Source organism: Pristiophorus japonicus, chromosome 21, assembly GCF_044704955.1.
Source record: "Pristiophorus japonicus isolate sPriJap1 chromosome 21, sPriJap1.hap1, whole genome shotgun sequence".
In the NCBI taxonomy this organism is placed as follows: domain Eukaryota; kingdom Metazoa; phylum Chordata; class Chondrichthyes; family Pristiophoridae; genus Pristiophorus; species Pristiophorus japonicus.
In genome coordinates, this window is record NC_091997.1 from 63,639,978 (window position 1) to 63,658,837 (window position 18,860).

General features: G+C 53.1%; 1 long non-coding RNA gene across 1 annotated transcript in view; it reads left to right on the plus strand.

Annotated features, from left to right (window-relative positions):
* The window catches only part of LOC139233690 (uncharacterized), a 29,682-nt gene extending 11,896 nt beyond the window's left edge, over positions 1 to 17,786 (plus strand). The window contains exon 3 of the long non-coding RNA XR_011588199.1: positions 17,672 to 17,786. This is a non-coding gene — a long non-coding RNA (uncharacterized lncRNA). The remainder of the gene's footprint in view (positions 1 to 17,671) is intronic.
* Positions 17,787 to 18,860: the final 1,074 nt, after the last annotated feature.

Below are 18,860 nucleotides of genomic sequence, written 5' to 3' on the forward strand. Positions count from 1 at the left end.
GGGACTGTACCCCAGGGAGAGTCAGCACCTTCAGGGACTGTACCCCAGGGAGAGTCAGCACCTTCAGAGACTGTACCCCAGGGAGAGTCGGCACCTTCAGGGACTGTACCCCAGGGAGAGTCGGCACCTTCAGGGACTGTACCCTGGGGAGAGTCAGCACCTTTGGAGGATTGGTTGTTGGAGTAAATGGGACAGATTAGTCGCGACAAACTGGAGGGGGAGACTGATACTGATCTGAGTACTGAATGTTTTGGTCCGATCCCGAGACAGGAAACACCAGGACCTCGGGCTGATTTCTCTTCCTCGCTCAGGGGCTGAGTCGAATTGCAGCAACAGTTTGGACCAGGGCTCGAATCTGGGACTTTGCTGTCTTTCAAATATTTATTTCTGGAGAATATTTAAAAGTTTTTTTTTAGAGATAGTTGAGAAGCTAATACTTGACCACTGCGATTCTGCCCTGCGACCCTGCCCTGTGACCCTGCCTTGAGTCGCGACCCCTATCCTGCGACCCTGCCCCACGACCCTGCCCTGTGACCATGCCCCACGACCCTGCCCTGTGACCCTGCACCACGACCCTGCCCTGTGACCCTGCACCATGACCCTGCCCTGTGACCATGCCCCACGACCCTGCCCTGTGACCCTGCACCATGACCCTGCCCTGTGACCCTGCACCACGACCCTGCCCTGTGACCCTGCACCACGACCCTGCCCTGTGGCCCTGCACCACGACCCTGCCCTGTGGCCCTGTCCTGTGAGTGATGACCCTGGCCTGCGACTCTGACCTGTGACCCTGCCCTGTGACCCTGGCCTGCGACTCTGACCTGTGACCCTGCCCTGTGACCCTGACCTGCGCCTCTGACCTGTGACCCTGCCCTACGACCCTGCCCCGTGAACCTGCCCTATGACCCTGCGTGGATTGGTGAGAAACCTGAATGGTTGAACTGTGAAGCTAAGCGGTCAGCTCGAAACAATGAGCAGGCCGGGCGTGAAATACAAGCTGATCATAAACCAGGGAAGGCCAATCCGACAGGCGGATTTCTCTGCCATTGGGTGTAAATCCCGAGAGTGGAGATTGTATCTGAAGTCAGTGATTGGTGGAGAATTAGCACAATTAACACGGACACTTCGGGGCAGTCTGTCCCAACCCTAAACACAAACCCTGAACTGAAAGGTTAAACCCGCTGTTATGTTCAGAATAAATTCACAGGACTATATCGCAAGCTCAAACTGGTGTATCTTGGTCTCTTTATTCAGACTTTAGAGTGAGGAAGCAGGATGGTGAGTCACCTTATATATCTGCTTGCCCCTTAGGTCTCTCACAGGTGTGCCCCCTAATGGCAAGTTTTACATTTGGGTAAGGTCTACATACATACATAACATCACTCCCCCCTTAGTCTTATTGTGCAAGTTATTTGTAAGTGGAGGCGATCTTGTGCCCCGTGCCCCCTGGGTCGATCGCCCGGGTTGCAGACCTGACGTGGTGGGTTCATCCTTGTGGTTGACGGTGAAGTTGATGGTGTTAGTGGGTTTCTGGGGGCCAGGACCTTTCACAGTGGTCCCTGGTTATCTGTAGTTCGCAGTTTGGTCTGGTCCAACTGCTTTACTCATTAGCCCGGTACATGGTTTCACAATCAAACACTCCATTCTCATCACATGCACTCCATTCCCCCCCTCCCCTTGGCTAATACGGTGCTAGTGGCCCAACTGGGCCTGAACATGGTCTACATCACTTATTCTGATGTCGCGTAGATGGGCTGTGCAATTATGGTGCACTCTCTGCTGATGGCATACGGAAGGTTCAGTTCTGAGTGATTCTGTCTGGTGACTGCCTAGCACCCGGGATAGCCGGGTCAGTAGGGAGACTACCGTGACACGCGTGGTGCTAGGTTTAGTGATTTGGGCGCTGACCCTGAGGTCTGGCAAGCCCAGGGTGGCCGCAATGGCCTTGAGAGTTTCGGTAGTGGCGGGAGGCCTGGTGGTCCCTGTGGACATTGGGCCATAGTATGGGGGTCCCGGACCACTGACTGTGTATAACCGCCCTGCCTTGCTTTGCAACGTTGGGATGGATCTATTGTCTCTGCGGTGGATAGGTTGCCACATCCCATCTAGCAGTTCACCTTTGGCAGGCGGTAACATGGGATCCTGGCTGGTCCCGGTCCTACGCTGGGGGGCTGTTACGGTTGACCCCTCGCTTTCTAGCATTTCCACGACCGTGAGTGGGTCTGCGGGCTGCGCCGTTTCCACCCCGGGGGTGGGCAACAGTGGCCAACTGAGAGCATGGGTGCCACTCTCTGTGCCTGGCCCGTGACGGATCATGTTACAGTGCACAGACAGTGTTAGACATTCTCGAAACAACGCATCGATACTGGTGCCCCTGCTCTCCCAAACTTGTGAGATGAACAGCTTGTCTGACTCGAGCACATTTTGGGACAGTCTTTGGTACGTCTCTTTAGTCCCATGAACACAGGCTGCTGCTTTGTTTAACTTATTGGATACATGTTCAATCGTTTGGGGCTCGCCCACTACTTTAGCTTGCTGCACAACACTCCCGACCCCGTGTGGTAACATCTCACTCGCTATGGATGCTTTGTTAGATACATATACGACCGGTTGGGGTTCTGCCGCTACTCTGGCTTGCTGTACAACACACCCGACCCCGTGTGATAACACATCACTTGTTACAAGTACTTTGTCAGATACAAATACGACTGGTTGGTGTACGCCTGCTACTTTGGCTTGTTGTAAGGTACCCCCAACCCCGTACAATGGTACATCATTGGCCACGAAAGACCGCTCGCAAGGGTTACATGGTGCACACAATTTATTGGAGCGTAGTGGGTTCCTGGCCTTCACTGCGGTCGCCCCTTTACCTTTACCCCAAACCCAGTCATCTTCCTTCCTGGGCGACACATTCCTGCGTTCTGTTGCGGCGACCTTCCGTGGTCTGGACGTTCTCTCGTCCCGTGGCCTGGATGCACCTTTGTCCTGTGGTCCGGACGCCTTCTTGTCCCGTGGTCTGGGCGCCTTCTCGTTCTGTGATCTGCGCGCCCTCTCGTCTGTGTCTGTGATGCCAACTGCCGTGATCTTCCTCCCCAGGTATTTTGCCTCTGGCGTTGGGAAGATGCATTCGGATCGTTTTGGCCAGAGTCTCACTCTGCATGGTCGACCTGGAGCCTCTTCCATCGTCGCGAAGGGGCCGTCGGCTTCGGGTGATGGGTACCGTGCCTGTCCCGCTGCTCGGTTGGACTTTACCTCCTTGTGGTCATGATGAGTGGCCTGTGCCTCAAGGATCTGCAAATGGATCTGCACTTTGATGCCTGGTTCAGCTGGGGGTTTGAGAAGGGGAGGTCTTGTTTGCCGGAGAAGGTACGCAGAGGGCTTCCCAGTTCCATCGAATCTTCCCCATCCACCTCCTGCCAAGCAGCGTTGGCCCATCACCTGAAACAATCCACAGAGGTAAATCATGCACCGCTCCCTCATGGGATAATCTTATGTCCGCACTACCAATAGCTGGTATAAGTTCCTTGGTGGAGGTGCGCAGTTTTGCCTGAATCGGGATCAGCTTGGGTCATTGTGCTCTGTCGCCCCACAGCCTCTTGAATACCTTCTGGCTTATAACTGATTGATTCGCCCCCGTGTCTAGCTCCATAGAGACTGGAGTGCCATTAAGTTCAACTTTTAACATTATCGGAGGGCTTTTGGTGGTGAAAGTATGTATCCCATATACTTCCTCTTCATCCTCAGGTTCAGTTGCCTCTCCTGCTCGTTCATCGTGATCCTCTCCTGACTCTGCCACGTGGTGAGTCAGAGATCATTTGCACTTTCGCTGGAGGTGCCCCATTGTTCCTTGCACACACAGAGCTTGAGTCTACATTGATGAGCTCGATGGCTGCCCCCGCAGTGCCAACATGGTGCTAATGGATACGCATTCACGCCCCACGGCAGACTCTGAATCACTCTAGGCCTAGGTCTGGCCTCTGCAGTCGTGTGGGCCCTGCCCTGTGCCATTCTGCCTGCTGCAAACATTATTTTGTGCACGGTGCTTGCCAGTGAGCTTCGATTCTGTGACAATATCTGTTTCGTGTTATCGCTTGTAGATATGAAGGATTGGGCTATCGCGATGGCCTTGCTCAGATCCAGGGATTCGGCAGACAGCAGTTTGTGAAGAATGACCTCGTGGCCGATTCCAAGCACGAAAAAGTCCCGCAACATTTCCCCCAAGGATCCTGCGAAGTCTCACTGCCCCGCAAGGTGTCTTAGGTCGGCGACAAAACTCGCCATATTCTGGCCCTCGGAGCGACGGTGCGTGTAAAAGTGGTACCTGGTCATCAGGATGCTCTCCTTTAGATGTTCCTTAGCCAGTGTACACAGCTCTGTGTAAGATTTGTCCGTTATTTTGACCGGTGCCCGCAGATTTTTAAGGAGGCCATATACCGATGACCCACATACGGTGAGGAGAATCACCCTGCTCTCGCCGTCACAGCCTTATCCAATTCGTTGGCCACAAAGTACTGGTCGAGGCATTCCACGAAGACTTCCCAAGCATCACCCTCAACAAATCTCTCAAGAATACCAATGACAGCCATTACCGTGTGAAACTTCTTGATCCGTTACTTGTCGCCAATTTGTTATGTTCAGAATAAATTCACAGGACTATATTGCAAGCTCAAACTGCTGTGACCTTGGTCTCTTTATTCAGAGTGAGGAAGCAGTATGGTGAGTCACCTTTTATACCTGCTTGCCCCAGGGTGCACAGGTGACCCTTAGGTCTCCCACAGGTGTGCCCCCTAGTGGCAAGTCTTACATTTGGGTACGGTCTACATACATACATAACACCCTCCTCAGCTCTCACAGGTTCCCAGCACTGTGATTTACTTTTAACCTGAAAAATTTGAGGTGTTTTGCAATAAAAACTAATTTTAACTGAATATTTTATACAGAGTACCCATCCAGCAACGTTTTGAGTCCCCTATAGGCCTCCCGGTGAATGTCTAGCAGTGGCATTGCACCAGATGCACAGGCACTGCTCAGGAACTCATAGTGAGCCTCTCAGACCTTTAACATGGGAACAGCAGGAGGCCGTTCAGCCCCTCGAGCCTGACCCACCTCACAGCTGATTGCCACCTCAACTCCATCGACTTTGCTCACTCCCTCACAAATATCGAGTGATTTCAGTCTCGATAGATCCAGCCTTTTAGGGGGGAGAGAATTCCAAATTTCAACAACCCTTTGTGTAAATAGTGCTTCCTGACGTCACGTTATAGTCCGGGATCGGGGAGGGAGGAGGAAACCATTCTGGCTGGGCCTGAATTTTCTGGTTAGCGTGATTAGGTCTGAGTTGCTGGTGAGCACAGCCAAGCCTCAGGTGTGGAGGCCGCCAGCCAGCTTCCTGACGTGGGGATTAAGCTTGGGAACTTTAGTTGGCCAGGTCTCGCTATTCCTGACCCGCAGGCTGGTTCCGTCCACTCTGCATTGCTCATAGACTGCGCCCAACGTGAGTCCAGACTGATGGCCAGACCCTCCATTAACGATCCCGATATCATTCCGCTTGTCACCCTCAGAACCGCCCTTTCACCCACATGTTGATCCCATCACCACCGCTCTAAAACTGTCTCTCGATGTTAACCAATGCTCCTCAGTCTGTGTATTGGGCACTCGCTGAATGGGGACACATCCCATTCATAAGCTGCCAGGTTAGAGGCTTGCCGGTCCCAGGGCCCAGCAATGGGCAATGGGTACCGGACCCAGCAATGGGCACCGGTCCCAGGGCCCAGCAATGGGCACCGGTCCCAGGGCCCAGCAATGGGCACCGGTCCCAGGGCCCAGCAATGGGCACCGGTCCCAGGGCCCAGCAACAGGCACCGGGCACCGGGCACCGGACCCAACAATAGGCACCAGTCCCAGGGCCCAGCAACGGGCACCGGTCCCAGGGCCCAGCAACGGTCAACAGGCACCGGTCCCAGGGCCCAGCAACGGGCACCGGTCCCAGGGCCCAGCAACGGGCAACGGGCACCGGTCCCAGGGCCCAGCAACGGGCACCGGTCCCAGGGCCCAGCAATAGGCAGCAATCCCAGGGCCCAGCAACAGGAAACCTGGGGATAGGGGCGATGGGGATCGATGGGGCGATGGGGATGGGGTCAATGGGGGCAATGGGGATGGGGATGGGGGCGATGGGGGCGATGGGGATGGGGTGATGGGGATGGGGTGATGGGGATGGGGCGATGGGGATGGGGCGATGGGGATGGGGCGATGAGGATGGGGGCGATGGGGATGGGGTGATGGGGATGGGGTGATGGGGATGGGGCTATGAGGATGGCGGGGCAATAGGATTGGGGTCAATTGGGGCGATGGGGTTGACGGGGTTTGAGTTGTGTGGGTGTGTAAGATTGTTGTGTGTACAATGACGGGTGGATGATGATCCGGGGAGAGGGCTGTTGACTGTGATGGGAAGGGCTGAGTTTTGGGGCTTGTTACAATGTCAGTGATGGCTGCCACTGTTTGTCATGCCTGCCGTGAAACCGTTAGTGGAGGATTCGTCACATCCTCATTGAAAGTAACTTGCCAGCGATCAGCAGACTGAGAAGGCACAGCACTGTACACACAGATTGCCCCTGGCAGCTGTTGTGTGGAAAGTTTGTAAAAAACATTCTGTCAGAATGTAGATAGTGCCCTTGCCACCTCACCAATTTGCACACGGATTATCCGAGCAGCCCATAATAAGCGGAGTTGTTGTTTTAAGGCTGAATTGCCAGTGTTCTCTGTCAGAAGCAGCAGAGATTAGTGGAGTTCATTACACAGACAGCAAGTGTTGTCAAAACCCCGGGCCAAACAGACTGATTATCATTCAGTGAGTGGGTCCAGAAGCGGGAGGTACTGAGTGTTTAATTACTACAGTCTGAAACGTTCATTAATTTGTGTTGTGTGTGGAGACATTTACCAGGATCAGGCGTTGGGGCTGAAGACTACAGCACTCAGACTCTCAGTGACAGCTTTGAGCAAGGGTGCGAGAGCGAGACAATCCCATCCTCTACTGATTCCCATTCTCTGATTTAAAAGAAAAGTCAGCAGTGGCTCTGGCAGGAATCCTCGCTGCGTTTAACAAGAAATTATTCCGGGGAGGTGGGTGTCGTTGACACAGCCGCCATTTATTGCCCGTCCCCAGCTAACCTGACAAGGCAGTGCTGGACCTCCGTCCAGTGGTTTGGTACAACGCAGTGCCTCGCTCGGCCCAGGTCAGTGGGCAATAAAGTCAACCACATTACTGTGGGTCTGGAGTCACCTATAGGCCCAGACCGGGTAAGGATGGCCTCTACACTGTCCCATCAAACACTCCCAGGGCAGGTACAGCATGGGGTTAGATACAGAGTAAAGCTCCCTCTACACTGTCCCATCAAACACTCCCAGGGCAGGTACAGCATGGGGTTAGATACAGAGTAAAGCTCCCTCTACACTGTCCCATCAAACACTCCCAGGGCAGGTACAGCACGGGGTTAGATACAGAGTAAAGTTCCCTCTACACTGTCCCATCAAACACTCCCAGGGCAAGTACAGCACGGGGTTAGATACAGAGTAAAGCTCCCTCTACACTGTCCCATCAAACACTCCCAGGGCAGGTACAGGGGGTTAGATACAGAGTAAAGCTCCCTCTACACTGTCCCATCAAACACTCCCAGGGCAGGTACAGGGGGTTAGATACAGAGTAAAGCTCCCTCTAACTGTCCCATCAAACACTCCCAGGGCAGGTACAGCACGGGGTTAGATACAGAGTAAAGCTCCCTCTACACTGTCCCATCAAACACTTCCAGGGCAGGTACAGCACGGGGTTAGATACAGAGTAAAGCTCCCTCTACACTGTCCCATCAAACACTCCCAGGGCAGGTACAGCACGGGGTTAGATACAGAGTAAAGTTCCCTCTAACTGTCCCATCAAACACTCTCAGGGCAGGTACAGGGGGTTAGATACAGAGTAAAGCTCCCTCTACACTGTCCCATCAAACACTCCCAGGGCAGGTACAGCACGGGTTAGATACAGAGTAAAGCTCCCTCTACACTGTCCCATCACACATTCCCAGGGTAGTAACAGCACGGGGTTAGATACAGAGTAAAGCTCCCTCTACACTGTCCCATCACACATTCCCAGGGTAGTAACAGCACGGGGTTAGATACAGAGTAAAGCTCCCTCTACACTGTCCCATCAAACACTCCCAGGGCAGGTACAGGGGGTTAGATACAGAGTAAAGCTCCCTCTACACTGTCCCATCAAACACTCCCAGGGCAGGTACAGGGGGTTAGATACAGAGTAAAGCTCCCTCTACACTGTCCCATCAAACACTCCCAGAGCAGGTACAGCACGGGGTCAGATACAGAGTAAAGCTCCCTCTACACTGTCCCATCAAACACTCCCAGGGCAGGTACAGCAATTATTGCTGCCTTTCTTTATCCAGCAGATGCTTCAGTTTCCATTGACACTTTCTTTCTCTGTCCTGATCCCGTGTCAAGTCTCGTATTTCAGAATTGACACCATTGGCAGCTGCAGATGAATCAAGTTTTGAGATTAACAAAATATTTTGCCCTTTTATTCAGAAAAGAGCAATATCCTGAAATGCTTCCTTAATTAGTGAAACTGATCACTGTCCGTGGTGAAAGGTTGAAATCCTCGGGGATACAATTAAAAGTGAGGAAGTGAAGAGTGGGAAGGAGTATCGGCAAGAACTTTATAATTGAAGTGATGGAATAAGTTCCCAGAATAAGGCATTGAAACAAGCAGTGTAAATAGGTCTAGACAATTAGATATAATCGTAAGAGAGAAGAGATTGAGGGATATGGGGAGAAGGCGGGTAGCTGGGTTGGGGATATGGGGAGAAGGCGGGTAGCTACTGATACGTCCTTACTACACAGTATAAATGCACACGAGGCCCATGCTAGAGAGAAGGTCAGTTGTGACCTGTCCTTTATTCCATAGCACTCAAGTGATGGAAGTGGGTGGAGCTTCCCCTTTTATACCTGAAGGTCCACGTTAGGAGTGTCTCCCACCTAGTGGTCATTGTTCTCACAGTGTACAACTTAGGTCAGATTATACATGGGTTACAATGCTGGTTGAATACATGACATCACCTCCCCCCCAAAGTCTTATTGGGATCACAGGTTGAGTCTCTCTGGTGGTTTACGCTCCCTTGTAGAGCGCCTGAGTTGGGGCTCCGGTTGTTGGGCGCTGGCCTGAGTGTCTGCTGTTTGCGGTGCCTCAGGCCTGTCCGGACTGCCCACGGTGACTGGGCTCTCCTCCCTTTGGTTCCGGTGTTCGGACACCCGTGGTGGAGTGAACTCTATCGTGTTCTTCCTTTGCTTCTTCTATGGGGTTGCTGAACCTTCTTTTTGTTTGATCCACGTGTTTGCGGCAGATTTGTCCATTGGTAAGTTTAACTACCAGAATCCTATTTCCCTCTTTGGCAATCACAGTGCCTGCGAGCCATTTGGGCCCTGCAGCGTAGTTGAGGACAAAAACAGGGTCATTTACATCAATACATCGCGCCCTCGCATTCCTGTCATGGTAGTCATATTGTGACTGGCGCCTGCTCTCAACAATTTTTATCATGGCGGCTGACCCCTCAGGAGGGCCAGATTGTGCACCAAGATGATTATGGAGACCCATTGAGGAGAGTTCTGCAAGGTGCCACCAGAGCGGGCCAGGCACCGGAAGCTCTGTTGAAGGATGCCTATACACTGCTCCATGATGCACCTGGTGGTACAATGAGTGGCACTGTCTGCATGCTCTGGTGCTGTCCTGGGGTTCTGCAGAGGAGTGAGCAGCCAAGTGGACAGGGGATATCCCTTGTCCCCAAGCAGCCAACTTCAATCCTGATTCGGGCCGGTGAAGACGGCGGCCACACTGGTCTGGGGCAGAATGAACGATTCATGGCTGCTACCTCCCTTGCCCGCTGCCTGTCTGCACGGTGCTGATGGCGATGCCTTCTCCTGTGTGCCGCCCTGTCTCTGCCCAGGTGTCTCAGGTGTCGCCCCCACCCCCCAACACTCCTCCCATCCTCAGGGTGAACCCTGCCAAGCAGGTCTCTGCAGCCCACAGGCCTCCACGAAAGAGTCAGACCAGAAAGTTGTACAAAAGTCTGTGCAAACCTCTGAGCAGCACTCAGCAGGTGTAATGGAGCCAAAACATTTAATAAAACTATCTCAAAACCTAAATACTGCAGAGCATGGAAAATGAAATAAAAACACTAATAAATAATAACTCGATTTACCTACCAAAGGACCCCACCTACCTTTCCCTCGGTGAATCTCGCTGTGGGAGTCCCTTTCAGTGACCCGCACGCTGCCGAGATCACCACAGGAAACCTTCCTATACAGCGGCTTCACCGTGCCCTTTGTGGCGGACCGAAACACACTGAAATCCTCCCCCCCGAGCTGAATATGGCTCAGGGAGCGAGAGGTACGATCGGCCAAACTCCACAGTAGCTGTCCCTATGGGGACGGTGAGTTCTGGGCCCACAGTGTGCTAGCACCTGGGTTCATCATTTACAAAGAGGTTTTTAAATTGGACAAGCTCTCACAAACAGCAATGTGATCATCTGTTTTAGTGATGTTGGTTGAGGGATAAATATTGTCCAGGACACCGGGGAGAACGCCCCTGCTCTTCTTCAAAATAGTGCCACGGGATCTTTTACATCCACCTGAGAGAGCAGACGGCACCTCCGACAGTGCAGCGCTCCCTCAGTACTGCCCCTCCGACAGTGCGGCGCTCCCTCAGTACTGCCCCTCCGACAGTGCGGCGCTCCCTCAGTACTGCCCCTCCGACAGTGCGGCGCTCCCTCGGTATTGCCCCTCCGACAGTGCAGCGCTCCCTCAGTACCGCCCCTCCGACAGTGCGGGGCTCCCTCAGTACTGCTCCTCCGACAGTGCGGCGCTCCCTCAGTACTGCCCCTCCGACAGTGCAGCACTCCCTCAGTACTGCCCCTCCGACAGCGCAACGCTCCCTCAGTATCGCCCCTCCGACAGTGCGGCGCTCCCTCAGTACTGCCCCTCCGACAGCGCAGTGCTCCCTCAGTACTGCCCCTCCGACAGCGCAGCGCTCCCTCAGTACTGCCCCTCCGACAGTGCAGCGCTCCCTCAGTACTGCCCCTCCGACAGCACAGTGCTCCCTCAGTACTGCCCTGGAGTGTCAGTGGGTCTGTGGAGTGAGGTCTGAAGCCACAACCTGCTGACTCAGAGAGAGAGCTACCCATCGAGGTAGAACATTTGGGAAGGCAGCTGGATGGATTCGTGTTTAAGAGCGTGTCAGCCTCTGAGCAGAGCTGTGTGCTCCTGATTGTCCGGGTCTCTTCCATTAACGTTACTCATTGACATACACCTGACAGCAGAACTGCGTTAAACACTAGCACAGCCTGGCCTGCTGCAAACAGCAGCTACAAGCAAGCGTTTGATTGTGGCCTCTCTGATTAAATGAGAAATTGGCTGCTATGGGGCACCACAGAATCCTCGAGGAGAGGCGCTGCTGACAATTACATATTAATTTCTGAAAAATCTCCAGGGGTTGTACAGATCAAAATATGTAATGCATGTATAATGTGCTCCCACTGAGAAACTCCCTCATTCTGCATCCGTAAATAGCTGCATTGCGGGCACACGCATCAGCAATCCATCTTCGTACTTAACGTCTCGTTCTATGCTCGATCCATCGTCACTGCTCCTCTCAACCTCCCTCACACAGTCCTCCTGCTCCCTCCACCCTCCTGTCGAACAACCCACACTCACTTTCCCAGAGGAGTTTTCCCAGATTTTTTTCCCCAATTGGCCTGGGTTTTTATTTTGTTTTTTTGCCTCTCCCAGGAGATCGCATGGCTCCATGTGGGGCTGGAGTGTAAAATGTTGCGATGCAGGGGGTGTCGCAGTTGTGTGGGCCGGTCTGGTTGGGCCAGATGCTCTTTTCCTTTCCACTATTGTTCATGTTATGTGTGTGAACCTCACCTGTGTGTAAGACTTGCCACCAGGGGGCATACCTGTGGGTGACCTATGGGTCACCCGTGTACCCTGGAGCAAGCAGGTATAAAAGGCAGTCCACCATGCTGCTGCCTCACTTTGGAGTTATATTAAAGAGACCAAGGTCACAATGGTTTGAGCTTACAACACAGTCTCGTGGAGTTATTCTGAACTTAACAACTGGCGACGAACTTAACAATTGGCAGACAGGAAGCAGAGAGTCGGGATAAACGGGTCCTTTTCAGAATGGGAGGCAGTGACTAGTGGAGTGCCGCAGGGCTCAGTGCTGGGACCCCAGCTATTTACAATATACATTAACGATTTAGATGAAGGAATTGAGTGTAATATCTCCAAGTTTGCAGATGACACTAAACTGGGTGGCGGTGTGAGCTGTGAGGGGAACGCTAGGAGGCTGCAGGGTGACTTGGACAGGTTAGTTGAGTGGGCAAATGCATGGCAGATGCAGTATAATGTGGATAAATGTGAGGTTATCCACTTTGGGGGCAAAAACACAAAGACAGAATATTATCTGAATGGCGGCAGATTAGGAAAAGGGGAGGTGCAACGAGACCTGGGTGTCATGGTTCATCAGTCTTTGAAAGTTGGCATGCAGGTACAGCAGGCGGTGAAGAAGGCAAATGGTATGTTGACCTTCATAGCTGGGGATTTGAGTATAGGAGCAGGGAGGTCTTACTGCAGTTATACAGGGCCTTGGTGAGGTCTCACCTGGAATATTGTGTTCAGTTTTGGCCTCCTAATCTGAGGAAGGATGTTCTTGCTATTGAGGGAGTGCAGCGAAGGTTCACCAGACTGATTCCCGGGATGGCAGGACTGACATATGAGGAGAGATTGGATCAACTGGGCCTTTATACACTGGAGATTAGAAGGATGAGAGGGGATCTCATAGAAACATATAAGATTCTGACGGGACTGGACAGGTTAGATGCGGGTAGAATGTTCCCGATGTTGGGGAAGTCCAGAACCAGGGGTCACAGTCTAAGGATAAGGGGTAGGCCATTTAGGACTGAGATGAGGAGAAACTTCTTCACTCAGAGAGTTGTTAACCTGTGGGATTCCCTGCCGCAGAGAGTTGTTGATGCCAGTTCATTGGATATATTGAAGAGGGAGTTAGATATGGCCCTTACGGCTAAAGGGATCAAGGGGTATGGAGAGAAAGCAGGAAAGGGGTACTGAGGTGAATGATCAGCCATGATCTTATTGAATGGTGGGGCAGGCTCGAAGGGTCGAATGGCCTACTCCTGCACCTATTTTCTATGTTTCGATGTAGATCACCGAACTTTCACACGGAAATGGCTGCTGTTGGTATTCTTGAGAGATTTGTTGAGGGTGATGATCGGGGAGCCTTTGTTGAGTGCCTCGACCAGTACTTCGTGGCCAACAAATTAGACACGGCTGAAACAGAGATCAAGAGCAGGGCGATTCTCCTCACCGTATGTGGGCCATCGGTATATGGCCTCCTTAAAAATTTGCTGGCACCGGTCAAACGAACAGACAAATCCTATGCAGAACTGTGTCCGTTGGCTAGGGAACATCTCAAGCCAAAGGAGAGCATCCTGATGGCCAGGTACCACTTTTACACGCACCGTCGCTCCGAGAGCCAGAACGTGGCGAGCTTTGACACCTTGTGGGGCAGTGAGACTTTGCAGGATCCTTGGGGGAAATGTTGCGGGACATTTTCGTGTTTGGAATTGGCCACGAGGTCATTCTTCGCAAACTGCTGTCTGCCGAATCCCTGGATCTGAGCAAGGCCATCGCGATAGCCCAAGCCTTCACATCCATGAACAACAACACGAAACAGATATCGTCACAGAATCGAAGCTCAACGGGCAAGTACTGTGTTTAAAATAATGCCTTCAGCAGGCAGAACTGTACATGGTAGGGCCCATACGACCACAGAGGCCAGACCCAGGGTGACTCAGAGGCCACTGGGAAGTGCTAATGTGAATCCATTAACACCATGCTGGCGCTGGCTGGGGCAGTCACAGAGCCCATCGATGTCGATTCAAGCACTACGTGTGCAAGGGCTGTGGAACAATGGGGCACCTCCAGCGATTGTGCAAACGACCTCTGACTCACCACGTGGCAAAGTCAGCAGAGAGCGATCGATCCAGCACGGATCATGTTGAACGAGGAGAGGGAACTCAACCGGAGGATGAGGAGGAAGTGTATGGGGTACGCACCTTCACCACCAAAAGCCCTCCGATAATGTTAATAGTCAAACTTAACGGCATTCCAGTCTCCGTGGAATTGGACACAGGGGCGAGTCAATCAATTATGAGCCAGAAGGCTTTTGAGAAACTGTGGAGTAACAAGGCACAGAGGCCAAAACTGAGCCCGAACCACATCACACTGCGCACTTACACCAAAGAATTCATACCAGTTATCGGCAGTGCGGCAGTGAAAGTATCGTATGTCGGACGGGTGCATGATTTACCACTATGGGGTGTACCAGGCGATGGCCCAACGTTGTTCGGCAGGAGCTGGCTGGGCAAGATCCGGTGGGACTGGGATGACATCAGCACTGTCCTCGGTGGATGATGCCCTTTGCGCCCAGGCGCTAAACAAATTCCCGGCGACTTTGAGCCAGGCATCAGCAACTTCACAGGCGCCAAACAGCAGATCCATCTTGTTCCTGGGGCATGGCCCGTTCATCACAAGGCCTGAGCGGTTCCCTATATGATGTGGGAGAAAGTCGAAATCGAGCTGCACAGACTTCAACGAATGGGAATCATATCGCCAGTCGAGTTCAATGAGTGGGCCATGGGACGGTCAGAATCTGCGGGGACTACAAGATGACGATCAACCGAGTCTCGTTACAGGATCAGTGCCCACTACCCAATCCGGAGGACTTATTCGCAACGCTAGCAGAGGGAAAGTATTTCACCAAGCTAGACCTAACCTCCACTTACATGACACAGGAGCTGGTTGAACTGTCAAAGAAGTTGATGTGCATCAACACACACAAAGGACCGTTCATGTACCACAGATGCCCCTCTGGGATTCGCTCGGTGGCGGCCATCTTCCAGAGGAACATGGAGAGTCTGCTGAAATCGGTTCCATGCACAGTGGTGTTCCAGGACGACATCTTGATCACTGGTCGTGACACCACCGAACACTTGCACAACCTGGAAAAGGTTCTAAAGCGACTAGACAGAGTGGGACTCAGACTGAAACGCTCCAAGTGTGTTTTCCTGGCTCCAGAGGTTGAATTTCTGGGAGAAAGATTGTGGCGGACGGCATCAGACTCACGGACTCCAAGACATAGGCCATCAAGAATGCACCCAGACCACAGAATGTGACGGAGCTGCGTTCGTTCCTGGGACTCCTCAACTACTTTGGTAACTTTCTACCAGGGTTGAGCACTTTGCTGGAGCCCTTGCATTTGTTGCTATGCAAGGGTGATGACAGAGTTTGGGGTAAATTTCAAGAAACAGCCTTAACAAGGCCAGAAACCTGCTATGCTCTAACAAATTACCTGTATTGTATGACCCATGTAAACGTTTAGTACTAGCATGTGATGCGTCGTCGTACGGGGTCGGTTGTGTGTTACAGCAAGCAAATGTGTCAGGCAAACTGCAACCGGTTGCATATGTGTCCAGAAGTTTATCCGAGGCTGAAAGAACCTACAGTATAATTGAGAAAGAAGCGTTGGCTTGAGTATACGGGGTTAAGAAAATGCACCAATACCTATTTGGTTTCCGGTTCGAGCTCGAAACCGACCACAAACCGCTTACTTCTTGGCTCTCAGAAAGCAAAGGTATCAACACCAGTGCTTCGTCACGAATGCAAAGTTGGGCACTAACATTGTCTACATACAACTATGTAATCCACCACAGACCAGGCACAGAGAACTGCGCTGATGCCCTCAGCCGGTTGCCATTGCCCACCACCGGGGTGGAAATGGCACAAGCCGCATACTTGCTTCTGGCAATGGATGCTTTCGAGAGCGAGGGGTCACCCGTCAATGCTCGCCAGATCAGGACCTGGACCAGCCAAGACCTCCTGTTATCACTCGTAAAAAGATACATCCTCAACGGGAGCTGGTTGGCGGTTCCGGAGAAATGCAAGAGGAAATTAAGCCCTTTCACCGACGCAAGGTCGAACTGCCAGTCCAGTTGGATTGCCTCCTATGGAGGAATCGCCCCCAAAAAGGGCAGGGAAATGTTTATACACGACCTACACAGTACCCACCCAGGCATAGTCATGATGAAGGCTATCGCCAGGTCGCACGAATTAGAGTCATGCATACACCAATGCGACACTTGCTCACGGCTGAGCAACATACCTAGGGAGGTCCCCCTGAGCCTGTGGTCATGGCCCTCCAAACCGTGGTCCAGGGTCCACGTAGATTTCACTGGCCCTTTTCTAGGGAAGATGTTTCTAGTAGCAGTGGACGCTTACTCAAAATGGATTGAATGTATAATAATGTCATCATGTACATCCACTGCCACCATTGAAAGCCTCAGGGCCACGTTTGCCACCCATGGTTTGCCCGACGTCCTTGTCAGTGACAATGGACCGTGTTTCACCAGCTCGGAATTCATGACCGCAATGGCATCACCATGTCAGATCTGCCCCATTTAAGCCCGCATCCAACGGCCAGCGGAATGGGCAGTCCAAACAATCAAGCAAAGCTTGAGACGCATAACGGATGGCTCCTTGCAGACCCGGTTATTCAGGGTCCTGCTCAGCTACCGGACGCACCCCCACTCACTCACCGGGGTTCCCCCCGCAGAATTGTTAATGAAGAGAGCACTCAAAACCAGGCTCTCCCTAGTCCACCCGGATCTCAATGATCATGTAGAAACCCGGCGTCACCGGCATAACGTGTACCACGATCGCGCGGCGGCCTCGCGTGACATTGAGGTTAACGATCTGGTGTTTCTTCTAAATTATGGTCACGGTCCCAAGTGGATAGTTGGCACTGTCTTAGCCAAGGAGGGGAATAGAGTGTTTGTTGTGAAATTGTTGAATGGGCAAACGTGCAGAAAGCACCTGGATCAGACCAAACTGCGATTCACGGACAACCAAGAACAGTTTGACAAAGACCCTACCATCTATGATCCACCAACACACACCCAACCAGCAATCGACCTCGCCATCAACCACGAGGATGAGCCCACCTTGCCCGACAGCCCGATCAGACTAGACAAGCTGCCGTGTGGCAATGATCCAACCAACTCACCCATGCCAGGATGTCAACTCAGGCGATCGACTGGGGAACGCAGACCGCCAGATCTCCTCAACCTGTAACTAACTTGTACTCAAGACCTTGGGGGGGAAGTGATGTTATGTGTGTGAAGCTCACCTGTGTGTAAGACTTGCCACCAGGGGGCACACCTGTGGGAGACCTACGGGTCACCCGTGTACCCTGGAGCAAGCAGGTATAAAAGGCAGTTCACCATGCTGCTGCCTCACTTTGGAGTTATATTAAAGAGACCAAGGTCACAATGGTTTGAGCTTCCAACACAGTCTCGTGGAGTTATTCTGAACTTAACAGTTCATAGGTTTATATGTAACCTTCAGGGCTGCTGACCGAGGGCCGTGCAGCTGTTTGTCGGCCGGCGCGGACACGATGGGCCGAAATGACCTCCTTCTGTGCTGTAAATTTCTATGTTTCTATGTTTCATCACTCACTCCGTCTCTTACTCATTCTTTCCAGGACCTCAAACCAGTGGAACTCTTCAACTGTCCACTCCCCCTTGCCATTCTCCACTCCCCTCCCCCTCCCCCTCCCCATTCTCCACTCCCCTCCCCCTCCCCCTCCCCATTCTCCACTCCCCTCCCCCTCCCCATTCTCCACTCCCCCTCCCCTCCCCATTCTCCACTCCCCCTCCCCCTCGCCATTCTCCACTCCCCCTCCCCCTCCCCATTCTCCACTCCCCCTCCCCCTCCCCATTCTCCACTCCCCCTCCCCCTCCCCATTCTCCACTCCTCCTCCCCCTCGCCATTCTCCACTCCCCCTCCCCCTCCCCATTCTTCACTCCGCCTCCCCCTCCCCCTCCCCATTCTCCACTCCCCCTCCCCCTCCCCATTCTCCCCTCCCCCTCCCCCTCCCCATTCTCCACTCCCCCTCCCCCTCCCCATTCTCCACTCCGCCTCCCCCTCCCCCTCCCCATTCTCCACTCCCACTCCCCCTCCCCATTCTCCACTCCCCCTCCCCCTCCCCATTCTCCCCTCCCCCTCCCCCTCCCCATTCTCCACTCCCCCTCCCCCTCCCCATTCTCCACTCCCCCTCCCCCTCCCCATTCTCCACTCCCCTCCCCCTCCCCATTCTTCCCTCCCCCTCCCCATTCTCCACTCCGCCTCCCCCTCCCCCTCCCCATTCTCCACTCCCCTCCCCCTCCCCCTCCCCATTCTCCACTCCGCCTCCCCCTCCCCATTCTCCACTCCCCTCCCCTCCCCCTCCCCATTCTCCACTCCGCCTCCCCCTCCCCATTCTCCACTCCCCTCCCCCTCCCCCTCCCCATTCTCCACTCCCCCTCCCCCTCCCCATTCTCCACCCTCCCTCCCCATTCTCAACCCTCCCTCCCCCATTCTTCCTTTTCACTTAAACTTGGCTCCCCCTCCAGCCTTCGCTCTGAGTGGTTATTGTACCGTGCCCTGGAAATGAACAGGCCAGTGAATTACCTGGATAAAGCAAACCTACACATCGCAAAGTGACTGTGCCCGTGCAGGCAAACCGCCAGGCACCTATTTTCCACACCGATTTAGTGATGTTGGTTAATGGAGAAATGCTCAACCGGACACCAAGCGCAATGGATCACTTATCTACCCCGTGCTGTAACTGACCCAGGAGTGTTTGATGGGACAGTGTAGAAGGAGCTCTACTCTGTATCTAACCCCGTGCT